At 48.3% G+C, this 9,738-nt stretch overlaps 1 pseudogene; it reads left to right on the forward strand.

The window, feature by feature from the left end:
- Positions 1 to 387: 387 nt before the first annotated feature.
- On the forward strand, positions 388 to 2,144 carry LOC115330386 (annotated as a pseudogene).
- Positions 2,145 to 9,738: the final 7,594 nt, after the last annotated feature.

The raw sequence follows: 9,738 nt of genomic DNA on the forward strand, positions 1-9,738 counted from the left end.
AGAAAAACCATGCAAGACCGGATGGACGATTGATGCAAAGTACTTTGTGTCGGGCGGCCACTTGCGCCAGCTAGCTCAGACATGCTCAATTACGGTATTCAGTTTAGTTTCGGTTTTGAAAGGCGACCGAAATTGGTCCTTTGGCGCAGCCTTGGCGCAGATTACCCATTTTTCGGCAAAATGTAGCAGGATGTATCAGGGTTAGCCCCTTGGCGCAGTTTGGCGCAATTGGCGCAGCAATCACATCACTGCAGGTCCACACCCATACTACCTGAGGACGACCACAGTGCGTGGCAGGCAAGTCCCAGTGAACAGCTGGATAGCTCTTGGAATGCAGGCAAAGATGGTGAGGTGGAGGATGCGTCAGATGACCCCTCACACAGCGACATGGGCACCAACGGAAAGAGTGACATGAGCACCGACATTGAGGAGTCGGACATTCATTTCGAAGCCGAGGTTTACACTCACCCAGGTGAGGAGCTGCACATGCTTCAAAGACAATGAGCTGGTTACACCAGAGGGAAACGTCCCCCCGGACATTTGTTTTCGGTGCCCCCACACCACAAACAGGCGGAAAGTCCCCAGGAGCGCTTCCTAGTCGAGTGCAACCTGCCACAGCACTGCAAGCTCGGCTACCTTCTTCAATCCCCAGCACGACCTCCAGCCTGCGATCCCCGGACCAGCTCAGCAGTGATGTTCAGGACAGCCGTCGCAGGTCCACACCCATACACCTGAGGGCAACCACAGCGCAGGGCAAGTAAGCCCCAGTGAACAGCTGGATGGGCCTTGGAATGCAGACGATAATGAGCTGGAGGACACGTCAGACGACTCCTCAGACAGTGACATGGGCACCAACACGAGCACCAACATGAAGAAGTCGGACATCCGTTTCGAAGCCGACGGTGACACTGACCCAGGTGAGGAGCAGCACATGCCTCAAAGACAATGAGATGGTTACATCAGAAGGAAACAGTCACACCACACATTTCTTGCGGTGTTACGGTCAGAGACGAAAGCTTGGCCCTCATTTAGCATTCAAAGATGTCTGTCACAGGACAGCCAACTCGGAAGTGTGTCCGTACTATGCTATGCAAACTCATGACCATTTCAAACGTCTTTACATTGTAAACAAAGATATGGACGAGTCTGATGGTCCTGGCAAACCCGACACCAGCTACGTGCTCTCTGCAGACGAAAGCTTCATGAGGTAACACTTTTAGGGAAGTTCAAGTGTGTGTTACAGTTGTGTTTTCATTTTCAGCAACCGTGAACAGGTGCTGCCCCAGAAGGAGCGCAAAGTTATTGTATTTGAAGGTCGCCTCCCAGAGCTCTTCAAAGTCTGTCGCACCTGCCTTGCCCCTCCTGCAGCACTCAAGTGAAGATAACGAGCACCTGTGCACAAAATCACATGGAGCGGTGGTGGAGCCAACCTCAGGTGAGTGGCAAAGCAACAGGCAATATCTCGATTTGTGTGGAAATTCTGTTCTCAGCAGAACCTGTTCCAACTACCCTGCGGTTGCTCAAGTCCATCATCGTCGCAACGGTCTCGGAGCGCACCTTCCACTACTACCAGCAGGCTTACCTGCAGCTCGCTGTGAAGCAGGTTAGCTAGTATAGGAAGGGGTTCTAAAAATAAAAAAATGGCATAGCCTAACTAACTTAGAAGACATAATTGCTTGTCAGCTAGGCTTACAAGCGGCTCAACTCTGAGCTCCTAGAAGGACTCCAAGGAAAGACCATCGACCTACCTGGAGACGGGCGCTGCTACTCGCCGGGGTTTAGAGCAAAATATTGCACTTACAGCTTCCACGAGGCGAGCACCACGAAGGTCATTCACATTGAGCAGGTGCAAGTCGGTGGGGTAAGATTTACTAACCAAAACAAAAGGCCTACTCTGCGTCACATATCCCTTTGTTTACAATATTTAAAAATCATTTTTATTGTCTCTTTAAGGGTGATATTTCTAAGAACCTTGCAATCAGACTGCAGTACGGTGACTGTTGAACTAATGAATGCATACACATTGTGATCAGTCAGATGAGGTGCCCTCAAGCAACGCCATGGAAAAGGTGGCCTTCGTCCATGGCCTCACCAAGCTCAAGAAGGAAGACTTCACCATTGGCTCTTTCATCTCGGGTATGTAAAACTTTCAACATAGGCTACCCACCTATGTTTTTTTCTGGCTCCCTGTAAGGTTAACCAGCTATCTGTTATTTCATGTTCTTTACAATACAAGCCTATATGCAGACCGTCACCCAGGCGTCGAGCACCAGATGAGGACCGAAGGGGCACAAAGCACTTCTCCGACGTGACACATTGACAAAGGTTGGTTTCCCATTATTTCATTTTATTTACTAATAGGCAGTGAGCGACTAATTTGACAATCCGTGGTCAAAGTAACATTATAAATTACTTCCATGTGTATGACGGTGATTCCAAAGGGCGTGCACCCGTCGAAATAGTTTATATATTATTTTGACGTCCTTCGCAGAAATATTGATGTTCTTACTGGATGTAATGAAATAAAAGGAGATAACCATTTCAAGGGCTTTGGTACAACAAATTGATGCGTTTTCCGACACAAAAGGTCATTTATACGACCTGTACGCCAACGGCATTGTCGAACACTTTGCTTACAGACAGCGAAACGGAACCTTGGAAATGTGGTTTGCATCAAGACTGGGCATTAGTATAGAGATAATCATACGGTGCTTTTCATAGATTATTTCACAGCAATTGTTAGTCACTAGCGTGAATAGTTGCTCCTTGGTGCTGCTATCGCCGTAGGAATGAGAACGAGACCAAACATTGTACGCCTGAACCGATACATAGGCTGTTGCACAGGACACCAGTCAAGAAATACCTTGCTTACTTGCAGAATAAGACGATACACAAAGTGGTCCCACTTGATGCAGTTGAGACCGCTTGGATCCAAGTGGTCCTTGCAGTGGTCCCGCTTGATATCCAGTTGTGACCACTTGGATACAAGTGGGATCTTGAAGTGGTCCCACTTTGTAGACACATTGGTCATCCCTTGTACACTTCGAGCTACTCTAGTCGGTGAAAGGTTAAGACTGCTCAAAAAGTTCCACCTCTTGCATGAGATTTCTGAACTTCATAACAAGCATGCACGTGCACCTCCCCACCCTATGCCCGGTGGAGGAAACGAGCACATGCTAGAGGTGGGCATTCTGGCAGTCTTTGAAAGGAGCCCTGCAATTGTTTTCCGACAGCTTCCAAGTTTATGCTAAGCCCAACTTCAGTGAATGTGGCAACACAAAAAAGTCTGGAATTTATATTTTTGGGAGAGTTATAGCTACTAACAAGCAAGAAAGGCTCTCTGCATGACGTAAGAGGTTTGCTTGGCACAGCCAATGGAAGGAGCGAAAAGACTCCTATCATCAGATGAGCACCGGAGAACATGGCACACTGCACTTGACGGATCCTCCCCACTACTACTGCCTTTACGACAGTGATGAACTGAAGGAAAATTTGGCAAACGTTTGCGATTTACCAGACTTTCAAGATAGTACACGTTCTCAGTTTGTCAAGTAAACCCTTGTAATGACTCAAAAAGTGACAACAAATGAATGGTTTCAAAGTTCAGAATATATATTTACTTCAATTTGGCAAGATAGTAAAACTTCTGTTTGTCAACTCAACAGATGATTCCGAAAATGACAACAAACACATTGCTTGTTTGTTGAATGGTATATCTTTGTTTCACTACCGCCAGGACAATTTTCAGCATAGTTACTACCATATATACAATTTAAGGTTAACAAGAGGAACAATGTAACAATGAGGAGACATCTCAAATATGCCAAAATAAACCGACCATATTTACAAAAAAAAAGAATGCAGACAAAGTAAAAAATTAGCAACTTACAAAGATCTCTCATAAAAGATTAGAATCTGGAGGTAGCTGTTGGTGACACAAATATTTGTGACTTGGAGAATGCTCTTTGTACAACTAGATATATTGTTTAAAACATGTGATTGTGTACCATATGAACCTGAGAGTGCAGGACTGCCAAACAGCGTACTGATCCGGTTCGCCTCCAAGTCTCGGGCATTTACGCCAGAAAGTTGCAAGGCCTTATAGAGGTCTATGTTCCTTGTGCTCTGATCAAATCTAATGTCTCGAGCCCATGCTTTACTCGTTCACTCCGTTCTCTTTCTAACGGAAAGAAACGACTTTTTCGTACAGCCAAATCTGTCAACACGCCTGAATCTTGGTTGCGATACAATTATTGCGCCAGTAAGTATAGACAACCCCGCGGGCTTGACGTCAACAAGCTATGGCGGCGCTGCGATCGCGCCGGAGCCGGGGGGTGTGGGCAAAAGCGCGCACGTTTCGCATGGGCGTCATAGCATTTTAGCATGCCGCGAAGCTGTGTTGCCGTTAATTGTACCCGAAATGTACAAGAAAAGCAGCGGAGTGAGTTTCCACAAGTTCCCGGCAGAGTGAAATGCATAGAAGGTGGATAATATCCGTGGATCGAAAAGAATGGTCGCCTCGCGCGAACGACCGTTTGTGCGGCGAACACTTTCTTGAAGGCAAGTGCGGCTTCCATTTCAATCTCCGTCCCGAGGCTTGCTTATGTGCAGAGAAACCGTTGTCTGATCGAGACCACCCGGATTTTGTTCCCATGGTGTTCGAGCACAAAGCACTGGCGAAGTGCTCGTCGGAGGCTCGCTACGCTCGTGCCACCCAGCAGAAGGGGATCGGTGACAGAACCGCAGTGTCGTAGCCGTTACCGAAAAAAAGTAACGAAATACGTTACTCGTTACCTGCAAATACAAGGTATATGTTACTGAGCTACGTTACCTAAAAATAAAAGGAACGCGCTACCGCTACCGGTAAAAACTAACGTACGTTACTTCTGCGTTACTTTTGTTTAAATTATAATTTAACACATTTTACGGTTTTGACGATACAAGTCGTATATCAAGAAACATTGTTCATGCAGAAACTGAACATAATTGCTTTATCTCTTTTTACGGTTTCACCTAAATACTTACGAGAAAAAACGGAAAGAAAAACATGGCTTGACGCCTAAAACACTGAAAAAATTGAAGTGTAATTTCTTTAAGACTTGGGAAGTAGTAACGACTAACGTAACTACGTTACTTGAAATAGTAACATAAGCATGTTACCCGTTACTGTGTCAAAAACGTAACGAGTAGGTTACTAAGTTACTGAAAAAAGTAATGCGTTACCAACAACGCTGTTACTTGTAACCTGTTACCGCCAAGACTGCAGAACGGACAAACCGTTACTGATTGTCATGCCTTGTGGTCATGAGGGTAGGAAAAATATCATACCTTGACTTGAAGATGATGTGGGTATTTAATCAATAAATACACACTTCCGCAGACCCAGAGTCTGCTGATCCCGCCGGCAGTGCGGAAACCGACTCGAAGTAATCGTAGGCCTCGAGAGACTTGTACGCCTGCACCGTGTAGGCCATGAACTGGCTTTGCGAAAAAACTAAATATACGACGACATGAGCCGTCGGCTTCCGTGGTAGCAACTTTACGTCGGAAGTCCAGCAGGCCTTGTTTACGGCGTACGAATCCTCGTAGGCAACGCCGTCCACGCAGTTTGTTTCGATACCGCTGCCGTTCAGGCTCTGGCCACGAGCTCAAATAGTTGGGCATAGCATACGGCATACCTTGTGAGGAATACGACGCACAAATAAAGATACAAGCGCCCCTAAAACGTCAACGAGCGCACGCCATAGAACGCAATGGCGAAAACATGGTGAGTCAGGCTGCTTTTGCCCACATAGCTACCGCGCATGCGCGGCCTTCCGGCCGTGTTGGTAAACAGAGCCGCTCCGCGTGTCGGTCTATAAAATTGAGCTATGTGAGCATAAACATGATATTTTATGATACACTGCCTAGTACTTTGCGAAGTAACCCTCGCCAATTCTGGTCTGTTGTGAATCCTAAACCGCATTATTTTTTTAAGCTAAATAATGAGATCTGGCACTCCCATTCCGAATAGCGAGTGTGTGTCCCATTTTAATACTGTTCTTTTAGGTGTTTTTACTGATCCTACCTGCTGTATCAGAGCTGTGTCATGACTCTTGCAAACTTTGTATCATCCTCCAATGTACTTATCATTCTTATCACCACCCTTTCTGTTTTGCACCCGAAGCATCGGCTGCCTATATTATCACGTCCCTGACAATAAACGTTGTTCACAACCCAGCATGTCTCCGTTCGGATGCGTCGTAGCAGTGGCGACGAGAACGAATCAACGCGGGTAGTGGCATATTGCCACCCTGGGTAAAGCATGGCGTATCAAGTGCCGCAGTTCGACGATGGGAAAGACAAGTGGGCCTCGTACACCATCCGGATTGAATCGTACTTCGAAGGAAACGAAATCAAGGAGGACGCCAAGAAAAGAGCCCTGCTGGTGTCCGCCCTCGGGTCAAGAACAATTGAAGTACTGAGTGGCCGATGTGCTCCAAGGAAGGTGAGCGAATTAACCTCTAAAAAGGTCGTGACAATTCTAGAAGATTTCTACGCGCCACCACCAAACGAAATAGCAGAAAGTTTCAAGTTTTATCACCGGACCCAGAAAGAGGGAGAGTCGGCGCAAGAGTTTATCGTGCAACTCCGACGCATAGCTGACAAATGTAATTTTGGAAACATGCTAGACCGGATGATTCGAGACAGAATTGTGTGCGGCATTCGAGATACGGATGTTCAGAAGCTGCTGCTGGCACAGCCGAAGCTGACATTGCAAGAAACTGAAAGAATCGTGCGAGCCGCTGATGCAGCCACGCAAGGCGCGCAAGAAATTAAGCAACCGGAGCCGGCAGAGGAACCAGCCCCAGCCTTGAACGCGCTCACCGAAAAAATGCGAAGATTCAACTTCAGGAAAACAGATAAAGGTTCTCGCGTGCAGGCTAACTTGTGCGGAAGATGCGGGAACGCAGCGCACGGAACAGAAACATGCCGGTTCATGAACATGAAGTGCTTCCAGTGTGGAAAGAAAGGTCATGCAGCCCGAATGTGCCGCACGGAAACCAAGAAACAAGCCAAAGCTTGTGCGATACACGGAAACGAAGCCAGCAGCGATGAGAGCGACATGTCACTGCAGCTGTTGACCTTGAAGTCGTATCTCTCAACAGACGAACAGTTGGTGGCACCTGTGCGCAGGAAATTTTGTTGGGGTGGCGCCGACATCGTCATGGAGGTGGATACAGGTTCGCCGGTCTGCGTAATCTCAAGGGACGTATATGACAGGCACTGCCATGGCTGGCCGCAGATGGAACGTTCGACACTGAAGTTGTCATGCTACCTGGGGAAGCTGCCGGTGGCTGGTAAGCTTACGCTTGCCGTCAAGTATTGTGACCAAGAGGTGACGGCGACACTGACAATTCTAGACTGCGCAGGTCCAAGTTTATGTGGACACGACTTAATACAAAAGTTGAACTGTCTTGGAACACCTGTTTTGAAGTTAACGGCGGCAACCGAAACCGCGCAGGACGTCGAGCTGAAAGAACTACTGTCAGAATACGAGGAGTTGTTCAGTGACGGACTGGGTTTGCTCAAAGGCCCGCCAGCGCATCTATATGTGAAAGAAGGAACTGCACCCAAGTTTTTCAAGGCCAGGCCTCTGCCATACGCCATGCGTGACAAAGTGTCTAATGAACTGGACAGACTTGTCAAAAACGGTGTTATCTCTGCGGTTCCTCACGCGGACTGGGCAACACCAATTGTCCCTGTCCTAAAAAAGGATGGGACCATAAGAATTTGCGGCGATTTTAAGTTGACCGTGAGCTCAGCCTGCTGCACCGAGCAATATCCACTCCCCGTAATCGACGACCTGTTCGCGGCACTCAATGGGGGCGACAGGTACAGTACGGTGGACCTTCGAGATGCGTACAATCAAGTGCCACTCGATGACGAATCCAAGAAGTTAACCGTCATCAACACGCACCGTGGTCTCTTCTGTTTCAACCGGCTGCCATTCGGTATTTCTTCCGCACCCGCTATCTTCCAGCGCAAGATGGAGAGCCTGCTGCGAGGAATACACGGCGTACAAGCGTATCTCGATGACGTCATTGTCTCGGAGAGAAGAAAGGAAGACAGGAGCGTGCTTAAGCAGGTGCTGCAGCGTTTCAAGGAGAACGGAGTCAAGCTGCACAGAGGGAAGTGTAACTTCTGGCAGGACGAAGTCTGCTATCTCGGGCACCGCATCAACAAGGACGGCCTACACCCTACGGAAAAGAACCTGGCGGCTATAATGGAAGCAAGGAGCCCGAAGAACGTAAGTGAACTCCGCTCTTTCATAGGACTTTTGACCTACTACAGCAAGTTTCTGCCCAACATGACTACCCTCTTGGCGCCACTCTACAACCTTCTAGCGAAGAATCAACGCTGGAAATGGGAACAAGCAGAGGAGCATGCTTTCAGAAAGGCCAAGCGGGTGTTATGTACGGCAGATGTTCTTACGCGTTTTGACCCGTCCAAAGTTTTACGTCTCGAGTGTGACGCATCGCCTTATGGGGTAGGCGCTGTGTTGTCCCATAGTTTCGGACACGTGGACAGACCAAAAGGATTCAGGTCCCGGACGCTATCAAAGGCGGAAAGAAATTATTCGCAACTTGAGCGTGAAGCATTAGCCCTAGTGTTTGGGGTAACCAAATTTAGAGATTATCTGTTGGGGTGGGACTTCACGCTCGTTACCGACCACAAGCCCTTGGTAGGGTTGCTGAGGGAGGACAGACCTACACCTGTCATGGCGGCGGCCAGAATTCAGCGCTGGGCGTTACTGCTAGGGGCATATCAGTACAAGATAGAATACAAGCCGGGCCCCCAGAACCAGAACGCTGATGCACTGAGTCGTTTACCGATAAATGTTCCTGACAAGGAGACGGACGAGCTGCCAGAATATGTGCTTTCAGTTAACCAACTCGATGATACTATTCTGTCGGCACAACGATTGCGGTCACTAACCTCGGAGGACCCGCTACTGTCCAGGGTGAAAGACTATGTGCTGCACGGATGGGCAAAGCACCTAGAGGATGACGACCCACAAATGCAACCCTTCTTTCACAGGAAGTTGGAACTCACCGTAGCCCAGGGTTTGCTCTACAGGGGGCACCGGGTCGTCGTGCTACAGACAGCACGTGGAGCGATGCTAAAAATGCTGCACGAGACCCATCAAGGAGCATCGGCGATGAAGGCGGTCGCGCGGACACTTCTTTGGTGGCCAGGGCTCAATGGTGAGATTGAACATCTTTCCCGGAGTTGCAGTGCGTGTATCCAGGCACGGCCGATGCCGCCATCATATGTTCCGGTGAAGTGGCCGGAGACGGGAGAAAAGTGGTCGCGATTACACCTGGATTTCGCGGGACCGGTGTCGGACGCCATGATATTAATTGCAGTGGACTCTCACTCAAAGTGGATAGAGGCGGTGGCCATGAAGAATTCGACTGCCGATTCTACAATAGCAGCTGTGCGCGAAATGTTCAGCCATTTTGGGATACCGAAGACTATCGTGACAGACAACGGGACTCAATTTACGGAAGAATCGTTCTCTCGATTCCTCGCGGGAAATAACGTAGAACATCTACGCACTGCTCCATACCACCCTCAGTCCAACGGGCTAGCAGAAAGAGCAGTCAGGACGATTAAGGATGGTCTAAAAAAGGTCACGCATGGTAACCTTGCTACGCGTTTGGCTAAAATATTATTCGCGTACCGCCGAACTCC

The sequence above is a fragment of the Ixodes scapularis genome, unplaced genomic scaffold (assembly GCF_016920785.2).
Source record: "Ixodes scapularis isolate PalLabHiFi unplaced genomic scaffold, ASM1692078v2 PGA_scaffold1__304_contigs__length_218370807, whole genome shotgun sequence".
NCBI lineage: Eukaryota > Metazoa > Arthropoda > Arachnida > Ixodida > Ixodidae > Ixodes > Ixodes scapularis.